The sequence below is a fragment of the Schistocerca serialis genome, chromosome 7, assembly GCF_023864345.2.
Source record: "Schistocerca serialis cubense isolate TAMUIC-IGC-003099 chromosome 7, iqSchSeri2.2, whole genome shotgun sequence".
NCBI classification, from domain to species: Eukaryota; Metazoa; Arthropoda; class Insecta; order Orthoptera; family Acrididae; genus Schistocerca; species Schistocerca serialis.
In genome coordinates, this window is record NC_064644.1 from 508086236 (window position 1) to 508108295 (window position 22060).

The following is a 22060-nucleotide window of genomic DNA, read 5'->3' on the forward strand; positions in this document are numbered from 1 at the left end:
AATTCCCAAATGCGTTTTGTCGTTACTCAACAGTATTGCTTTTACGGTCGAGCGTCTGTAGGAAAACAGCATGAAGTTCTTAGATCTTTTCGTCTCCACAAATGGACACATACGTATGTTTGGCATTTAACATAAGCCTTTATCTTCCAGCCACATCGTTCCATCCTGCTCAGCATAAAAAGGTCGTATTTCACTGAGCGGTGAGCGGACTCCTTAACTGCCACCACTAGCTAAGGAAACTGAGAAAGAACTTGAGTGGCGGCGAAATAAAACACGGATTAACGGATATCACAGCACTGTCGTTGATAAAACCTATAATTTGACCTCGTGTAAAGAGAATCAATTGACACACAACAAGGTGTTGCATTTAACAACAACAACAAAAAAGTTTCGTTTACTTTCACTGGCTAGATCTCACACAGACTAAGTAAACTTTTTTAAAAAATGTCCAGATCACGTGTACATCACAACCACCTTTTATGCCTTTTAACTGTCGGCATTAACACAACACACGACGTATACCAAAAACAATGGAATGTACAAAATTCATTTTTCTGACCGTAAAGCGAACTACATCCGTCAAACGGGCAGGAATTTCAAAACGCGATTTAAGGAACAAGCGGAATTAAAAAGAAAAGAAAAGAAAATAGGTAGCAAATCCACATACGATGCTTATCTTATACAAGATAGTCACATCAACACTGTAATACCTCATACAATGACGAAGGATACTTAATGGCCACATACGAAGGGAGAAAAATTCACACGTGCCTGGAAAAAAGCCGAGAAATAATGATAAGCGAGCAATGAACTTTACTGAAAACACCAATTTCTTGGATATCTACCGCTCTGTTATCGACAACTTCCTTTGAAGATTTTCTGCGTGTTCGCAGCTGTAGGTAGTTGTTTGTAAACATACTTTTGTAAGCAATCGACGATGCGTACAAGCTATGCAAGAGCCCCAAGCCATTCTCGGTGGCTCTAATTTTACTCATTAAGTGGTCGTCCTTTCACACCCGACTTAGAAAATTCGTAGGTTGCAACTATTTCACACTATTATAAATCCCAAAGAATTACTTTCAGCTTATGTTTCTAAAAACATGCAATTGTAATTCTGAAATTAGATTAGAATATAACACTTTTAAGCTAAAGCATGTTAACAGTTTTCCGAATTGTACGTTTTCGTAATTACGACACGTCCATTGTCTTACGTCATTGACCGCAAAACTTTTTAATCTGTTTGACTTTCCTGTTTCATCGTTTACTTTTAGCATTTTATCTACAGAACATTCCATGTAGTTTTGAAACACATCTTTTTTTAAGCTAAACCATTTTAACAGTTTGAAATTATCGGATTATGTTGTATTCATAATTACGACACGCCAGTTTTCTTTATTAAATCATTCGGCGAGAAACTTTTATAAATACACTTGATTTCTACTGTTTTATTATTAGATATTGCCTCTCTATAGCATTGGATATTATTTTTGCACTTGCACTGTACATAAATGTGCATTATCTCTCTTCTCCTATTATAAAAACAATGTTACACCCTCCTGACCTCATAGGTTGTAATTTGTCAGAACGGCCGATAAGTACCTGGTGTGTTGGTACGTCGACAGCCTGTGCCTCCTTGTGTCTTATCCGGAAATACAGAACGCAAAAAGCCCGCTAGAAACACGCAACTGGTGGCCGATGCGCTTACCACTAATACTTTGTACTCTTGATCTTCCCGAAAATGGTGTATATGCTGCCACTTTTGTTAATCGAAATTCCCTCTTGCTGTGTCTGCAAAAGCGCTGGATTTAGTGTGTCCTTCAAAGACGTTAAATTTTGGACGGGCAATACCCTCCTTGTGACAAGTACAACGTACTCCGCGACAATCTCATGACAGTTGAGCCTGTGTGCGTAGCCGGAAGGCGAAAATCCGTCTCGACTACCTCACAAGTCGTGCCATTAATGATCATTCCACGTTCCCGAAACAAGAGCTTTTTCGACGCTACCGTTCGGTCTTCTTCGTAGCAATTCAACCACACATTTTTCGGCGTGAAATCAATGAGTACTTACCCTCGATGGGTCTGGTAGAAGCTCCTTCCCACAACTTGTCCCATTATTTCCCCAGAAACAAACTCGCTTCACATGCGCGCATATCAGTTCGTACTTGGCCAAAACTACACTATCACCCCCTTCCTCGTACGCACAATCCACAATAAAGCAATATCGGTAATAATGACATCTCCGCAAAAAAACAAAAACAAAAAATATACCTGCGCAAATAAAGAATACGTGCTATCTGCTATATTAAGCCAAAAGAAAAAAAAAGCAAATTACAGTTACACACATTACTTGTGCGACCTTAATCTATATTGCACATCATGCACCTTACGCTGCTCACCAATTCCATGTACCCTCTGTAACTTTCACCTCCTGATTCGCTGCCGATAGTTGTGATAATCCCTCGACAATACCTTTAAACGATTTAATGCGACTGGCGTGTATAACAGACGTTTTTGTGGGGAAGTATGTCTTCATAGGTGATATGAATCCTGGTATTTTGTTAAAAATGTCTCCGTTTCCTCTTTGACATATAGAAACTACTGGCCAATAATCATTAACCCACACGTTATTACGCAATTTGTCCACGCGTTTGTTTGGTTGATCCTGGCGTTCCAGCGCCTTCATGTTTGCTTTTTGCATATTCATTCAAACTTCCCTAATTCTTCCGGCAAACTCCCTCATCGACTGACCATCCTGTCCTAATTTAGGAATCAAAACGTCAAAGGGAGATGGCAGTTTCCTACTGTACACCACTTCAAACGGCGAGCGACAAGCCCGTTTGAAAATGAACCTTCGAATTATACGCACACATACATATGGTAAATAGTGTAGTGGCGTGGCAAGACAGCCAAGCCACTCGGAAGTAGCCGAAAGGCACGCGTTTAATTACACGCAGATTGGCGTGAGGTACTGAATATAAACTGGTAATGGCGCCTTGCTTGGTCGTAGCAAATGACGTAGCTGAAGGCTAAGCTAACTATCGTTTCGGCAAATGAGAGCATATTTGTCAGTGTAGCTTCGCTAGCAAAGTCGGCTGTACAACTGGGGCGAGTGTTAGTAAGTCTCTCCAGACCTGCCGTGTGGCGGCGCTCGGTCTGCAATCACTGACAGTGGCGACACGCGGGTCCGTCGTATACTACCGGACCGCGGCCGATTTAAAGGATACCACCTAGCAAGTGTGGTGTCTGGCGGTGACACCACAAATAGTATCCCAATCGTCGTGCCTGGAAGCTACGTAATAGCTCCACGTCTTTGTAATTGTCTTGCGCACGTGTACCTTTCTCCCATTGATCTGCGGATGAAACGGACTCGTATGAAACTTCCGAATAGGCAACACGCAGCATAGCTGCCTCATTAAATCCGAGACGAAATTCGTACCTTGGTCCGTAATTATGGTCTCAGGCACAACGAACTTTAATATCCAGTTGTTTACTAACGCCACCGCTACAGTATTACACGTCGGTTTGGCATTGGTACCATTGCTAGAAATCGAGAAAAGCGATCGATGATCGTGAGAACAAACCTATTTCCTGCAGGTGTCTTATTAAATGACCTGAGGAAATCCAGTGCCAACATAGAAAATGGACTGGACGGCATTTTCTGAAGCTATGTTGGCCCTCTGCGCGCCTGGCACACGGTCCTTAACATACTGCCCCACGTCACGCTTCCTGATCCTCTGCTACACGTCTGTCTTTCGCACGTCGTCCACCTGACAGCATATGGTCTTGAACCTACTCCAAAACCTCCTTCCGCAAACCGTCCACAACCACCGCAAGTGGTTCACACCTCGTCGTTCTACACCGAAAACCCTCGTGCAAGAAGAAATGTGGCTGTGGCTTAAAGCCTGGCACTCCACATCCCTTGCCTGTGTCCGCTGCCACTGTTCCACGCTGTTCCCTTGCGTACATAACATTGCTACCCCGCAGCTGAACGAAACTGCATTTGCGTGTGATTTCCTTGGTTTATGGATTACCTCTAATTCACTAAGCTTAAGTACCCTTGAGTTAATCTTCTACGAGGGGTGTCCAGAAAGTAAGTTCCGATCGGTCGCGAAATGGAAACTACTATGAAAATCCGATAAAGCTTTGAACAGATATGTTGGGCAGTGTCTCTAGTATGACCCTAGATAGCATCACGTTGGTCTTCTCATTTATGAGCTCACAGTGAGAGCGTAAAGATGTCTAGAAAATAGTGTCTCCCGCCAAGTACGAGGGCCTGGTGAGTAGTTTCGCCTGAAGCTATGCAGCCAACATTATATAACTGTCGTGCGGTTTCTTCAAGACAATTCTCAGTCGCATTCTGCAGGGGCAATGAAGATGCTCCTGCTTCGTTATCAGTTGGAAATGTTTGATTACCCACAGTACAGACCGTAACTGTCTCCCTCTGAGTTTCATCTCTGCTCACATGAACCGCTGGCTACGAAGACAACAGTTTGGCACAGACAACGAGCTGTAGGCCAGCGTAGAGAATTGGCGGAAAGCACTGGCGGCTGTCTTCTATGATGAGGGTAATGGAAAGTTGGTACAATTCTACGACACATGTTTGTCAGAACGGCGACTACTTAGAGAAGTAGCTCGAAGGTGTAGCTAACTGTTACAAATAAAACATTTCTGATTTTCACTGTGGTTTCCATTTCGCGATCAATCGGAGCTTACTTTCTGGACAGCCCTCGTACATGAATCTTTCAAATCAAGCAACTATTTCAATGAGACATGAACTCTCACGACGATAAACTTCCTACCATACAGATAACACTGAAAATACGTAATAGGATTTATGACCGTTAACAGCTCTTTCTCCGTCATTGAGAAGTTATGTCGGCCTTGTTCAAATGCGCTGAAGCGTAAGCTACCGGATGTTCCTTACGATCTACCGTCTGTCCCAAAACACAACCGACTGCACCATATGAAGCATCACACGAAAGGATAAGCTCTTTCTCGATATGCGGAAAAACCAGTAGTGAATCTTTCAGTTTTTCAAATACTTCCTGAAGTTCCTGCGACCTATGGAATTTCGTCTTCTTCTTCTTCTCCACCAGCTCGTTCAATAGTCCGCCTATTTTCGCAAACTCTTTCACGAAGCGTCTATAATAATTACAGAGGCCAGTGAGCGACTGTACCTGCTTAGTCGTTTCTTATATCAGATAATTTTACCTGCATCTGTAAGATAGTGTACTTGAGTTTGCACAGAGTGGCACTTGTGCAGACTTAACGTTAAACGTGGCGAACGTAGTATACTAAAGACATCCTCCGATCGTCTCGCATGCTCTGGTAAACCCTTTGAATGGACAGTTATGTCATCGATATACACTAAAATTATTGGCTTTAATCTTCCCAGTACCCCATATGACAACCGCCGAAACTTTTCCGGTGTGGTCTTTACTCCAATTGGCATGCGTTTGTAATGAAAATGTACTGTCACTTACTAAGCCCACCAAGCTGCGTTCCGTCCGTGCAGTAACTGGTGGCGTGCTGCGGTCTGTCGGGACTACCTTCCGACGGCTGAAGCAATCCAGTTTGCGTTTAACAGCTGCTTCCCTCATTGGCCCTCTCCACCCTTCCTACCTTTACAGTCAAATGCCCGGTGGCCCACTATGCCACACGTATAGCATCCTGGTTGCTTACGCTGCTTCCTTACATGTCCCTTCTGAGCACAAAACAAATGGTTCAAATGGCTCTGAGCACTATGGGACTTAACATCTGAGATCATAAGTCCCCTAGAACTTGGAACTACTTAAACCTAACTAACCTAAGGGCATCACACACATCCATGCCCGAGGCAGGATTCGAACCTGCAACCGTAGCGGTCGCGCGGTTCCAGACGCCACTAGAACCGCTCGGCCACAACTGCCGGCCTTCTCAGCACATCTATAACACTTGATATCAGAAGCGAACACGAAATGGTCGAGTCTCAGCTTTGTGGCCATATCCACCTCCTCCGTGACATTTCAGTGGTTATACCACACATTTTTAAAACGAAGATCGATTGCTCTATTCCCTGCCTCCTGTAACAGTACGCTATTAGTTTCTGCATTCTGGGTCTCTACATACGTCTCTCTGTTTAGCACATACTTGTTTCGCTCTATTGACAATGTACTTAATTTTTCCTGAAAAAAAAAACCGCACTCTTCTGTTTTTGATATCGCAGGTGCAATCTCACAGCCCACTCCTGGAACGTATGTGCTTTGCTCAAAGTCTCGTCATAGACAACATTCTTTTGCATCCCCTGCCAAATGCATATTAGCAACATACAGGGTTATTTCATCTGACTACCCATGTGCTTCTGCAGCGTCTCTAAGATCCTGAACTAAAACTGTCACATCCTCCGTTGCCTTCGTCGAGAAAGGATTAATCAGTGCGACCACTGCCGGGACATACGGAACAGAAGGTACTCTGAATCCAGTCTTACTTTTCCGAGACTCTGATTGCGACTGACCATGACTCTCCTTACGAGTCTCTAACTCAGGATTACGTTCGAAATTTCTCTCCTCCATGTTCTCAAACTTCTCTGTTAGCGCTTGCACTTCCCGACTTAAAGCAGCAAGACCATCCGCGGTAGTAGCACGGGTTTACACCATTTTGCGTATTCCACTTCACCTTCATGCAACCTGTTCTCTTTTAAAAGAAGACAAGACACAAACTCCCATTTACAACAAAATGTAAACCCTAATTAATTATTCTGCGAACCATCGTCCATCTACACTCAGTACAACTACTACACAAATGACCAGTACGCCTACATACACAACAGCTGCTACAGCTCTGGTACCGGGCAGCTCGTGAGCAGAAAAATTGCAAAATGGACACGTCACTGGCACTAAATTATAAAGTCTACCATTACCTCCAAACAAAGACAAGCCCATGGGTTTCTGTAGCTTTACAATGTAACTCCAGATATTTTGTACCCTAGATCACACAACTAGCTATGACAACGAGAGAAAACATCACAAATAATATAAATAAATCTTAGACTCATCACATGGCACTGTGCTGAGCTGGTATCTACGTCAAGTGCCACTGCCTCACTCACTACTCACCAAAACAAACTCATTTCGTCAAAACACAGGCAAGTGTGTCACTGACTTTATCTCATCAAAGGTAAACAGAGCACCTTCTCTTGAACTCGTTGATGGCGCTACGCAGAGGGTGTGGGTCAGCGCCACGTGAGCGCCGGAATCTGCAGCGTCACAGACATGTTGCACAGTTGCCGGCGTAGCCCTCTCCCACGCACACCTTCTAAGTGCCTGCCGCTGCGTTAACTGCGCCAGTGGTCCCGAACACGGCTGCCTGCTCCATCAAGCTCGATCGTGGACCCCATGTAGTGTGCCGAAGGGAAGCAGCCGACAGCTGTCGTTGTAGCGAGTCTCAGCAGCTCCAGCCGTCCGCCCAGGGTGCTTATTCTGTATCTTTCCGCCATTGTGCCAATTGTTTCGGTACTCAAGAGAGCCGAACCGTCTAGTACTCGAATTAGAGCCCCTGCATTATTCGGTATGCATCTCGGTAGCGATACCGTTCGGGTCTAGAAAACCGAAGCGCTGTTGTCGGTTCGTGTCGCGCAAGCCAATCAAAAGCAAGCTGCCGCAGATCCGCGCATGTGCACTGTAGCATGCACAGCGCCACGAATACAAAGCGGCTAGCAGACGACACAGGCGCGCTACTTTTTCAAGTACCGAAAATTGCGTTTACATTGCCATAACGCATGACGCTGCATTCCATCGAGCTGACGTGCTCGCCTCCATCGCCCTTGCCCCCTCCTCAACAGGCGCAGTATGCCCATTCCCATAATTCTCAGCTGAAATGCATAAAAATTTTTACAATTTCTCTGTTTCCATGCATGTATAATAACGATAGAGTATTTGACTGTATTCTGCAGATTGTCGTAAATGCCGCATTATGTCATCTTATTCTCATTCACACGGACATCGTATTTTGGATATTACGTTTCGGAAAATGAGTTAGGAATAGTGTGTAGTACCACATTGTAAAGGAAACAAAAGGAAAATTCGGAGTAGGTATTAAAATCCATGAAGAAGAAACAAAAACTTTGAGGTTCGCCGATGACACTGTAATTCTGTCAGAGACAGCAAAGGACTTGGAAGAGCAGTTGAACGGAATGGACAGTGTCTTGAAAAGAGGATATAAGATGAACATCAACAAAAGCAAAACGAGTATAATGGAATGTAGTCGAATTAAGTAGGGTCATGCTGAGGGAATGAGATTAGGAAATGACACTTAAAGTAGTAAAGGAGTTTTGCTATTTGGGGAGCAAAATAACTTATGATGGTCGAAGTAGAGAGGATATAAAATGTAGACTGGCGATGGCAAGGAAAGCGTTTCTGAAGAAGAGAAATATGTTAACATTGAGTATAGATTTAAGTGTCAGGAAGTCGTTTCTGAAAGTATTTGTATGGGGTGTGGCCATGTATGGAAGTGAAAATGGACGATAAATAGTTTAGACAAGAAGAGAATAGAACCTTTCGAAATGTGGTGCTACAGAAGAATGCTGAAGATTAGATGGGTAGATCACATAACTAATGAGGAGATATTGAATAAAATTGGAGAGAAGAGGTAGGACATGTTCTGAGGCATCAAGGGGTCACAAATTTAGCATTGGATGGCAGCGTGGAGGGTAAAAATCGTAGGGGGAGACCAAGAGACGAATACACTAAGCAGATTTAGAAGGATGTAGGTTGCAGTAAGTACTGGGAGATGAATAAGCTTGCACAGGATAGAGTAGCATGGAGAGCAGCATCAAACCAGTCTCAGGACTGAAGAGCACAACAACAACAACAACAACAACAACAGCAACATCAGCAACCACATTGTACTAATACGTCTATAAAAACACCCGAAAAATTGATTCTGAGAGTTTCATAGAATAAGAAGATAAACAGAATGTGGTTATAACTCGCTCGTAGAGATCCAAATGATTAAGTAGCCCACTTCCCTATATGATACGTCAAAGATTTGGGTCTTAAAAACAAAATTGATAAAAAAAACACATTTTCGAGAGCTCCTGCAGTTCTTCGAAGTTTATAGCATCCATCTCATGAATGAAAATGTTTCGTATGTGGTGCTACAGTCTAAAAATATTACGGCAGAGATCTTTCGTCTCTGTCTACTGTGGTTGAGGATTCGATCGCAGATAAATATTTGTGACAAGCAAGATTATGAAGATGACTGATGCTAGTTACATTCCCAGTAATTTAAGTTGTGCTCTTAGATTCCTGTTTAACCACATATTCGGAAATCGGTATATATTCGGAAAAAATGGTGAATTATTTCTAACAAGAAAAAATGTAAAGGTCACTGTCGGTTGTTTCACTCACATCTCCAACAATTTCATATTTCGTATTTTAAACAACCAGAAATCACGAAATCATTACTGAGGAAGTGTGCTCTTACATGTAAGTAATAACGAATATTGCAGAAGAATCTTAACTTACACGAATAACAATGTATCAGGACGTGTTGCATATATGTAGAGGAAAATATTTTTTATTTCGTCCACCCATGCGTGAATCCGTGTCCTTTCGTATCTCAAGTCCGCGCGCTAACCACTTGGTCACGCCAAGCAACAGCTACACAGTACTCAATTCTTGTAGTACTGTGTAGAGGAGCGTAGGCTGACTTCATTGGCAAGCGATGCTGCGTAAGTCATAAATGCGTGATAGTTTGGAAGGTTTCCAATATCAGGCTTCATATATTTGCTTTCCATTGTTACTTGAAAGTTGTAAACACGTTTCTATGATTCCTAACTAAACCATTTGCGGGAAAAAGTACACAAAGTTAGTAGTAGTGTCAGTTCACACTCATGTAATATAAGTAAACAGAGCTGTTTAATGATCTTTAAACTCTTATTTGCATAAAAATAATACGTATATTGAGAGAATACTGACCGGAAACTTTTTTTTATGTAATTATTCACAGTAACAACCTAACCTAACCAGATCTCTAACAAAGGAAAATAGTTATTATGAACTCACTTTCCAACCGGATGCGTCCTCTGGTGATTCTTTAATAACGCAATCACTAAAACCAAAGCTAAAACCGCGAAATATGTTTAAAATAACATATTACAGGTGTACATAAACCACAGCTCACCGATCGACAGGGCCAGACCGAAATCCAAAACCTCTCGGTACAATTGTCGTAAAATCGGTGGGAGGAAAGTTCGGTAACAAGTCGCAGAAGCTTACTGAATAGGATATTTCGATAAAGAACCGAAAATGACGACTCTACCGAACCTAACCGATCGGTATTAACGATACAGAATAGGGCCCCAGGGCAGCGCGTTCAGTGCCTGGAGACAGCTCTGCACTCGAAGGCCGCGAGTTCGCGGTCCAGCCAGGCCCAGCCACTCTGCAAGACAGTTTGCAGCCCGCCGGACGGTACCACCCAGGGAGCGGGGGCTAGCAGCCCTCTCTCTCTGGCGCAGGTGTAGCTCCAAGCTGCGACGCGCCACGCCACAGCAATGACACTTCCGTGCAGCGGAGGTTGGATGTGGCTTCAGCGCGTTGGCTGGCTGCCGATATCCAACACCATAAGGTCGCCATGGTTGGTCCGTATCTTGTTTTTTCCGCACTTCTATCCTGTCAATACACACTAACAAGACAAAAGTCATGGGATAGCGATATGCACACATACGAACGTCGGTAGTATCGTCTACAAAAGGTATAAAAGGGCAGTGCTTTGTCAGAACTGTCATTCGTACTCAAGTGAGTCATGTGAAAAAGTTTCCGACATGATTATGGTTGCACGACGTGAACTGGCAGGCTTTTAACGGGGAGTGGTAGTTGGCATTAGACGCACGGGACATTCCATTTCGGAAATCGAATTCAGTATTCCGAAATTCACAGTGTCAAACGTGTTCCAAATACCAGGCTTCACCTCTTGCTATCAGCAACGCAGTGGCCAACGGCCTTCACTTAACGACCGAGACCAGCGGCGTTTGTGTGGAATTGACGGTACTAACAGACATGCAACACTGCGTGAAATAACCGCGGAAATCAATGTGGACGAAGAACGTATCCGTTAGGATACTGCAGTGAAATTCAAAGCTAATGGGCTGTGTCAGCAGACGACTCAGGCGATTTCCTTTGCTATAAGCACGACATAGCCTGCAGTGCCTCTCCTGTGCTTGTGCCCATATCGGTTGCAAGCCAGGCTGCTGGAAAACAGTGGCCTGGTCAGTTGAGTCGCAATTTCACATGGTAAGAGTTGATGGTAGGATTCGAGTATGGGACAGACCTCACGAAGTCATGAACCTAAGATATCAACAGGGCACTTTGAGAGAAGGCAGTGGCTTCGTAATAGTGACGGCTGTCTTTACATGGGATGTACTTGTCCAACTGAACTGATCAGTGACAGGAAATCGTTATGATCGGCTACCTGGTGCCTATTTTCAGCCATTTATGGATTTCACGTCCCCAAACAACGACGGATTTCTTATGAATGACAATGCCCCATGTCACCAAACACAACAAAATTTTTCGAAATTTGTTTGAAGATCATTCTGGAAAATTCGAGCGAGTAACTTGGCCAGCCAGATGATCCGACATGAATCCCGTTGGACATTTATGAGACACAGTCGAGAGGTCAGTTTGTGCACAAGATCCAGCACTGGCGACCCTGAGGCGACTGTGAATGACTATGGATGGTGGAAGGATCATTATTTCTGCAGGAGACTTCTAACGGCGTACTAGACTACAGCCGGCCGGAGTAGCCGAGGGGTTCTAGGCAACGAAATTCTTACATCTTGTAAGAGAATGAATGGTGGAAATTAGGATTCCTTCTACAACAATGTCACACCAACAAAATACACTCCTGGAAATTGAAATAAGAACACCGTGAATTCATTGTCCCAGGAAGGGGAAACTTTATTGACACATTCCTGGGGTCAGATACATCACATGATCACACTGACAGAACCACAGGCACATAGACACAGGCAACAGAGCATGCACAATGTCGGCACTAGTACAGTGTATATCCACCTTTCGCAGCAATGCAGGCTGCTATTCTCCCATGGAGACGATCGTAGAGATGCTGGATGTAGTCCTGTGGAACGGCTTGCCATGCCATTTCCACCTGGCGGCTCAGTTGGACCAGCGTTCGTGCTGGACGTGCAGACCGCGTGAGACGACGCTTCATCCAGTCCCAAACATGCTCAATGGGGGACAGATCCGGAGATCTTGCTGGCCAGGGTAGTTGACTTACACCTTCTAGAGCACGTTGGGTGGCACGGGATACATGCGGACGTGCATTGTCCTGTTGGAACAGCAAGTTCCCTTGCCGGTCTAGGAATGGTAGAACGATGGGTTCGATGACGGTTTGGATGTACCGTGCACTATTCAGTGTCCCCTCAACGATCACCAGTGGTGTACGGCCAGTGTAGGAGATCGCTCCACACACCATGATGCCGGGTGTTGGCCCTGTGTGCCTCGGTCGTATGCAGTCCTGATTGTGGCGCTCACCTGCACGGCGCCAAACACGCATACGACCATCATTGGCACCAAGGCAGAAGCGACTCTCATCGCTGAAGACGACACGTCTCCATTCGTCCCTCCATTCACGCCTGTCGCGACACCACTGGAGGCGGGCTCCACGATGTTGGGGCGTGAGCGGAAGACGGCCTAACGGTGTGCGGGACCGTAGCCCAGCTTCATGGAGACGGTTGCGAATGGTCCTCGCCGATACCCCAGGAGCAACAGTGTCCCTAATTTGCTGGGAAGTGGCGGTGCGGTCCCCTACGGCACTGCGTAGGATCCTACGGTCTTGGCGTGCATCCGTGCGTCGCTGCGGTCCGGTCCCAGGTCGACGGGCACGTGGACATTCCGCCGACCACTGGCGACAACATCGATGTACTGTGGAGACCTCACGCCCCACGTGTTGAGCAATTCGGCGGTACGTCCACCCGGCCTCCCGCATGCCCACTATACGCCCTCGCTCAAAGTCCGTCAACTGCACATACGGTTCACGTCCACGCTGTCGCGGCATGCTACCAGTGTTAAAGACTGCGATGGAGCTCCGTATGCCACGGCAAACTGGCTGACACTGACGGCGGCGGTGCACAAATGCAGCGCAGCTAGCGCCATTCGACGGCCAACACCGCGGTTCCTGGTGTGTCCGCTGTGCCGTGCGTGTGATCATTGCTTGTACAGCCCTCTCGCAGTGTCCGAAGCAAGTATGGTGGGTCTGACACACCGGTGTCAATGTGTTCTTTTTTCCATTTCCAGGAGTGTATTTCACTGGTACCAGTAGGATAGAGATGTTAGAAGAGGTATGCAGTGTCGAACGAGTCCTTCATTAGATTATACACATTTACGCACTAAGATTCGCTGTCGGATACGAATGGTACAAAGTGTTTTTGGTTCTTTCGTTTTTTTTTTCTTTTTTATTACGCCGACCAGCGTCCACGCGGTCAGTGTGCCCTCCACACGCCAAAGAAGATTACACAGGACACAGCGGCTGGAGACCATTACCACTGATTAATACATATCCATCCACTCATGAATGTGATAAGGCTTTTCTAGCATACTTTGGCTAGCTTTGCTTTGTTTGCTCTGTTGAATACTACTAAAAAGGATTCACAATTTGTTACTGATACCGAAAGACTCCCCCCCCCCCCCATGAACCATGGACCTTGCCGTTGGTGGGGAGGCTTGCGTGCCTCAGCGATACAGATAGCCGTACCGTAGGTGCAACCACAACGGAGGGGTATCTGTTGAGAGGCCAGACAAACCTGTGGTTCCTGAAGAGGGGCAGCAGCCTTTTCAGTTGTTGCAAGGGCAACAGTCTGGATGATTGACTGATCTGGCCTTGTAACAATAACCAAAACGGCCTTGCTGTGCTGGTACTGCGAACGGCTGAAAGCAAGGGGAAACTACAGCCGTAATTTTTCCCGAGGGCATGCAGCTTTACTGTATGATTACATGATGATGGCGTCCTCTTGGGTAAAATATTCCGGAGGTAAAATAGTCCCCCATTCGGATCTCCAGGCGGGGACTACTCAAGAGGATGTCGTTATCAGGAGAAAGAAAACTGGCGTTCTACGGATCGGAGCGTGGAATGTCAGATCCCTTAATCGGGCAGGTAGGTTAGAAAATTTAAAAAGGGAAATGGATAGGTTGAAGTTAGATATAGTGGGAATTAGTGAAGTTCGGTGGCAGGAGGAACAAGACTTATGGTCAGGTGACTACAGGGTTATAAACACAAAATCAAATAGGGGTAATGCAGGAGTAGGTTTAATAATGAATAGGAAAATAGGAATGCGGGTAAGCTACTACAAACAGCATAGTGAACGCATTATTGTGGCCAAGATAGATACGAAGCCCACGCCTTCTACAGTAGTACAAGTTTATATGCCAACTAGCTCTGCAGATGACGAAGAAATTGAAGAAATGTATGATGAAATAAAAGAAATTATTCAGATTGTGAAGGGAGACGAAAATTTAATAGTCATGGGTGACTGGAATTCGAGTGTAGGAAAAGGGAGAGAAGAAAACATAGTAGGTGAATATGGATTGGGGGACAGAAATGAAAGAGGAAGCCGCCTGGTCGAATTTTGCACAGAGCACAACATAATCATAACTAACACTTGGTTTAAGAATCATGAAAGAAGGTTGTATACATGGAAGAACCCTGGAGATACTAAAAGGTATCAGATAGATTATATAATGGTAAGACAGAGATTTAGGAACCAGGTTTTAAATTGTAAGACATTTCCAGGGGCAGATGTGGACTCTGACCACAATCTATTGGTTATGAACTGTAGATTAAAACTGAAGAAACTGCAAAAAGGTGGGAATTTAAGGAGATGGGACCTGGATAAACTAAAAGAACCAGAGGTTGTACAGAGATTCAGGGAGAGCATAAGGGAGCAATTGACAGGAATGGGGGAAAGAAATACAGTAGAAGAAGAATGGGTAGCTTTGAGGGATGAAGTAGTGAAGGCAGCAGAGGATCAAGTAGGTAAAAAGACGAGGGCTAGTAGAAATCCTTGGGTAACAGAAGAAATATTGAATTTAATTGATGAAAGGAGAAAATATAAAAATGCAGTAAGTGAAACAGGCAAAAAGGAATACAAACGTCTCAAAAATGAGATCGACAGGAAGTGCAAAATGGCTAAGCAGGGATGGCTAGAGGACAAATGTAAGGATGTAGAGGCCTATCTCACTAGGGGTAAGATAGATACTGCCTACAGGAAAATTAAAGAGACCTTTGGAGATAAGAGAACGACTTGCATGAATATCAAGAGCTCAGATGGAAACCCAGTTCTAAGCAAAGAAAGGAAAGCAGAAAGGTGGAAGGAGTATATAGAGGGTCTATACAAGGGCGATGTACTTGAGGACAATATTATGGAAATGGAAGAGGATGTAGATGAAGATGAAATGGGAGATATGATACTGCGTGAAGAGTTTGACAGAGCACTGAAAGACCTGAGTCGAAACAAGGCCCCCGGAGTAGACAATATTCCATTGGAACTACTGACGGCCGTGGGAGAGCCAGTCCTGACAAAACTCTACCATCTGGTGAGCAAGATGTATGAAACAGGCGAAATACCCTCAGACTTCAAGAAGAATATAATAATTCCAATCCCAAAGAAAGCAGGTGTTGACAGATGTGAAAATTACCGAACTATCAGCTTAATAAGTCACAGCTGCAAAATACTAACACGAATTCTTTACAGACGAATGGAAAAACTAGTAGAAGCCAACCTCGGGGAAGATCAGTTTGGATTCCGTAGAAACACTGGAACTCGTGAGGCAATACTGACCTTACGACTTATCTTAGAAGAAAGATTAAGGAAAGGCAAACCTACGTTTCTAGCATTTGTAGACTTAGAGAAAGCTTTTGACAATGTTGACTGGAATACTCTCTTTCAAATTCTAAAGGTGGCAGGGGTAAAATACAGGGAGCGAAAGGCTATTTACAATTTGTACAGAAACCAGATGGCAGTTATAAGAGTCGAGGGACATGAAAGGGAAGCAGTGGTTGGGAAGGGAGTAAGACAGGGTTGTAGCCTCTCCCCGATGTTGTTCAATCTGTATATTGAGCAAGCAGTAAAGGAAGCAAAAGTAAAATTCGGAGTAGGTATTAAAATTCATGGAGAAGAAATAAAAACTTTGAGGTTCGCCGATGACATTGTAATTCTGTTAGAGACAGCAAAGGACTTGGAAGAGCAGTTGAATGGAATGGACAGTGTCTTGAAAGGAGGATATAAGATGAACATCAACAAAAGCAAAACAAGGATAATGGAATGTAGTCTAATTAAGTCGGGTGATGCTGAGGCAATTAGATTAGGAAATGAGGCACTTAAAGTAGTAAAGGAGTTTTGCTATTTGGGGAGCAAAATAACTGATGATGGTCGAAGTAGAGAGGATATAAAATGTAGGCTGGCAATGGCAAGGAAAGCGTTTCTGAAGAAGAGAAATTTGTTAACATCCAGTATAGATTTAAGTGTCAGGAAGTCATTTCTGAAAGTATTCGTATGGAGTGTAGCCATGTATGGAAGTGAAACATGGACGATAAATAGTTTGGACAAGAAGAGAATAGAAGCTTTCGAAATGTGGTGCTACAGAAGAATGCTGAAGATTAGATGGGTAGATCACATAACTAATGAGGAAGTATTGAATAGGATTGGGGAGAAGAGAAGTTTGTGGCACAACTTGACCAGAAGAAGGGATCGGTTGGTAGGACATGTTCTGAGGCATCAAGGGATCACCAATTTAGTATTGGAGGGCAGCGTGGAGGGTAAAAATCGTAGAGGGAGACCAAGAGATGAATACACTAAGCAGATTCAGAAGGATGTAGGTTGCAGTAGGTACTGGGAGATGAAAAAGCTTGCACAGGATAGAGTAGCATGGAGAGCTGCATCAAACCAGTCTCAGGACTGAAGACTACAACAACAACAACAACCGAAAGACTCGAGTCTATCGAAGCAGACATCAGAGACAAAGATAAAATTGACATATCTACAACATTTATCTTTCGGTGTCTAATTTGAATGGTTTCCTCTAGAGAGTGTCAGAAGCTTCGTGGTTGATGATCTGTCAGAGGACCCGAACATAGAGTAAATATTAGAAGTGGATTATGAATACCCTGAAAGCACACAAGATTTACATCCTAGTTTTCCCCGTTTCTCCTTCTTCCATTGGAAGGTAAGAAACCGAGCAAATTGTTTTAAAACTACATGACAAGACAGTATATGTCATTAATTGCAGAAATCTCAAACAACTTTTACAAGATAAATTTGTTTTTGAAAAAGAGTGATAGTATCTTATAGCTTAGATGATCTCTTTGGTAAAAGACATTTATTGAGATTAACGAACAAAAACGCATGAGTGCACATAGCGAGGTAAGGAAAAAATTTTTTCAGGCTCATGAATAACAGTGTTTCCGTCAAAATCATGCAATATCTGTGAAAGCTACTGGTAGTGTGGGGCAGCTGCGTTAACTGTGATTCCAAATTTTCAAAGAGTGTTAATTTTAAGAAAAATATCGCCGACATTAAACAGAGCCGACTAAATGTAATCTTCCACAAACCAGTTGTAGCTGGAATGGCGGTTTTGAATGCTTCTATTTGACATTGACCATACATATTACACAAGTTTCCTCGAAATAGTGTAACACTTCACAGATACTGATGTCCCCATATATCTCATTAAATCTCCATACGAACGCTGGTCAATATGTAACTACTTGATTTAATGAGAGACGAATTTAAGGGTGAACCTATTCCGGAATTTGTCGGCCCATGAGCAAAAAGGTATGCGGTTGTTACCAAGCTCGCACTCATAATGCGCAGAGCAAACGGCACAAAACAGTCATCTGGAAGTAAGTAAAACACTGATGAGTATAAGCAACAAGTCTAGACTCCGAATGAAAAGCTGATGCACAGAACATAATTCAATATAGGCACCATGTTGGTTAAACCCCATTAACTTGCATTATGTGCAGTGGATGACGAACCTCATATACAAACTGAGAAAGTAAATACAGTTAAGTGGGATCACTGCCGTATGGGAATGATGACCAATGTTAAAAAAATATATTGTGACTTTCGTGAATGCTGAAGCATTGTCTTTTTATGGGACCTATATAAAGTTCTATCGAGAAAAGGATAATAAATTCTAGAGCATTTTTGTTTGAATATATTTTTTGTGAAGCTGTGTTAGCAAAAAGACAATAAACTATTTTATTTCTCTTTCTAACCAAAGTAAATGTCTGTCAAAGAAGTAGTTTCTCCATTTATTTAGAACTTTTACTTTTTGCCATAGATAGTAGATGAAGAGATTAATCTTCAGTTATCGTATCGTTACTTTTGTACTATTCGTCTCTATGATCTTGTAAAGTTCGGACGTAATTCTCGCGAATTACTGTTTTTCTGAAAATATTTAAGCTACATTCAAATTCGTGACGATGACACATCAAAAAGGTAATGAATTCTAATTTCCAATTTATCATCTTACTTGCAGCACACGATGTGTCTGCAAAAGGGATTTTTTGCCATCATTGTCAGAATGTAAACATCCTTGTTGCCTTGTCGCGATAATTAGTATTTTCAGTATTGTGAATCGCCGTTCATTCAACAACTTTTTACTCAAATATATTAACATAAGAGAAATAACGTTTCATACGCGCGCTAAAAATTCAATTTTTGTTATCTGTAATTAAAAGTGCCGACCGCCGTGGCCGTGTGGTTCTAGGCGCTCAGTCCGGAACCGCGTGCCTGCTACGGTCGCAGGTTCGAATCCTGCCTCGGGCATGGACGTGTGTGATGTCCTTAGGTTAGTTAGGTTTAAGTAGTTCTACGTTCGAGGGGACTGATGACCACAGATGTTAAGTCCCATAGTGGTCAGAGCCATTTGAACCTTTTTTTTAATTAAAAGTTGTATTTTTCTGGCACCTATTCATTAGCTAACTTTGGAGAGAAATTGGAAGATATAGGATCCACTATTGGATGGATTACAACAAGGGTAATAGTAAAGTGGTACTGGATGTGGCATAGGAATTTCTTTAGGCTTAATGGGGATTCAAAAAAGGGAGCAATTAAGAATATTCGCTAAACAACTCCGTCTCTTAGAAAATGATACTGAATTTTTAACCATATGTATGTGAATATGTTATCTCATGAAACTACCTTAAAAATCAATTAACTGTCTTATTTGTCTTTGCAATCAAAGTAAATGTATGTGAAAGTAGCTGGTTCTGGAACTCTATAGAACTTTCACTCTAAATCACAGGTAACAGATGAGCATTTTTATTTTGAGTTATCTTGTCATTACATTTGTACTTTAGTCTGTGTGACCTTCTAATCATCAGGCATCACTTTCGTGTATTACAATGTGCTGGAGATAAGCTTATATTTACACATAGAAGTGTCTAATTATTTCAAAACTAATTACCTACCTGTCATGAATATAGTTTCAATAATATATTTATGTTTTAAAGTTAACGAATGCGAGAATTTGGAAGCGGATTGTTCGATTACGAAATCATCCAACACTATTAGTGTTCTTCGTTAAATCTTCGTTAATTGAGAACAAAACCACCATGAGATTAACTGTCCGAACTTTTTTTATTTGCTTAAGAATTGTTCTAGGTTGATCTGTCATCCATAAACGAACAATAACGCCCAAGATGGTCGTTGGTCTGATATAGTCCCACTTTTATATTCATTGAACATGGCGTATCAAAATGTTAATCAATTCTCATTTCCTGACTACTTACACCACTTGGTGCTTCTGCAAAACTGATTCTGTCGTCATTGGAATGTACATTCTGGTCGCTATAATTACATTACTCGAAGTATCATATTATTGGCAGGAATCAGTGAGGACGAGGTACTTGCAGGATGTGAACGTCAGGGATTACATGAAATCCGGAGAAAGGGGAAAAGCTTGTTTGAAATGGGAAACTCGCAGGAGTTTATTCTGCATAACTATTGCTATGGGATACAAGAGGCTCCTGGGAGGCCACCAACAGACTGAGAGGTCCATTAGCAAGAAAGGGATGCGGAAGGCACGTTTGATCAGGTCGGAAGCTGACCAAGAGAGCGAACAGTCGGTCCTAGTTCGGTCTTGCAGCCCGCTCTGCAACACACATGACCATCTACCGTCCTATGGTTGCTGGAGGGGCTTCTAGAGGCCTTCCCTCATAAGCAACGCTTCACCTAAACGTTACCGCACCAGCGTTACTATCTTGGGAGTGCTATACACGTGAACAATGTGTGGCTTGACAACGGTATCCAGTGATAGCCGGTGCAAGCAAGCCTATACCCTGTTTCGGCCTACAGTGAAACGCAGTTCTGAAATTTTGGACAGTAAAAAAATTCTGTAAAAAGAAGCTTTCTTCACCCAGTCGACAGTCCATCAAGCAGACTCCCTTTCTACTCCGTAGGAGCATGTGACTGATAACAAAGTAAAAAACATGGCAGGTCAAGTTATTGGATACGGACAGTTTGCACTGGTTAAGGGGTGCTACATTCTATAGGGGTAGTTTATATGTATGTAAAAAACTGACGAGGGTATAGAACTTGTGTCAATGTAGGGACGTGCACCTAAACAGCAAAAAATCACTCCTTAGCCATCTATTGTAGATAGCGAACCTTATTACGACCGTTATAGGAAAATTCAGTGAGAGTATGGACGCTTTAATATGCAACATCGGCCATCATAATCATGTGTGTTCATGGCCGAACCTACTAATATTTTTGCTACGAATTTAAGGTTGAGAGTATTGATTGAATATATATGATATGTTGAAATACATAGTTGGATGCAGTAGGGATGTGGGGTAGCTAGGCACGCAATCGTGATCAGCCGTCTGAGCTCTTCGCGTCCTGAGAAAACCGGCGCATTGTTCACAACAGCAGGTACGCGACAAAACTGTAAATGGTGTTTACAACAGTCGCATTCAAAAAATGGTTCAAATGGCTCTGAGCACTATGGGACTCAACTGCTGAGGTCATTAGTCCCCTAGAACTTAGAACTAGTTAAACCTAACTAACCTAAGGACATCACAAACATCCATGCCCGAGGCAGGATTCGAACCTGCGACCGTAGCGGTCTTGCGGTTCCAGACTGCAGCGCCTTTAACCGCACGGCCACTTCGGCCGGCTCGCATTCAAAAAGTAATGCAGTACCGGAAGTACTCAAGGACCCATCTGGTCCACGTCAGTACTAGTTCAGTCAAATAAAGAAAGTAGCCGGCAGAATTTGACAATAAAAGGAAGTGATCTCGAAATGTCAATGACGATCTGAAGTACTAACCGAACGCCAGAGTGTTTATCTTGTGGGAACGTTTGAATCCTCATTATACTAACTCAGATGAGTGCACAGATAAGCTCACACAGGCGACAGCTGCCCGCCTAATGCTAGACAGAATAGCCAATAATACCTCGATAACTGCAACGACAGTCGTGTACGGTAGCGAATTCGACGCACTACACGACTACCAGTAAGTGGACAAATCACACGCAGCTTTTCAATGCCTCAACAGAGGCGAAAGGCTTGAAATTTCAGTCAGCAACACGATGGCGACAAGAATACATTAGTCTGTAAGTGTGCAAGGCGTTGCAACGTGTATAACTGTGTATCTGTTTGGTGCGCTATGTACAGGACGTCCCGAACATTTTGGGTCAAATTGAAACAGGTGATAATGGGCACATGATAGATTATATTAAGGTAGGGAAAAAACAGTCGGAAACGTTCATCCATTGTGTTATGGACAATGTCCACAAAATAACAACAACGCAGCTCATAGTAATTGTTGAAAGCGACGACCGTCAGTCTCAGTGAATGCACTGCAGTGGCACATGCAATTCTGACACACTCTCGCAAATATCCCTGGTATCTAACAGTGCTTTTCAATAAAGAAAGATCATAAATGTTATGATATTCTGTTGGCTTATGTGCAGCAAACACGCCGTAGTAGTTTCATTGTTGGGACTCCTGGTTCCCGCCTGTGAGACCGGCAAGGTCAGACACGTTCAGTACCAC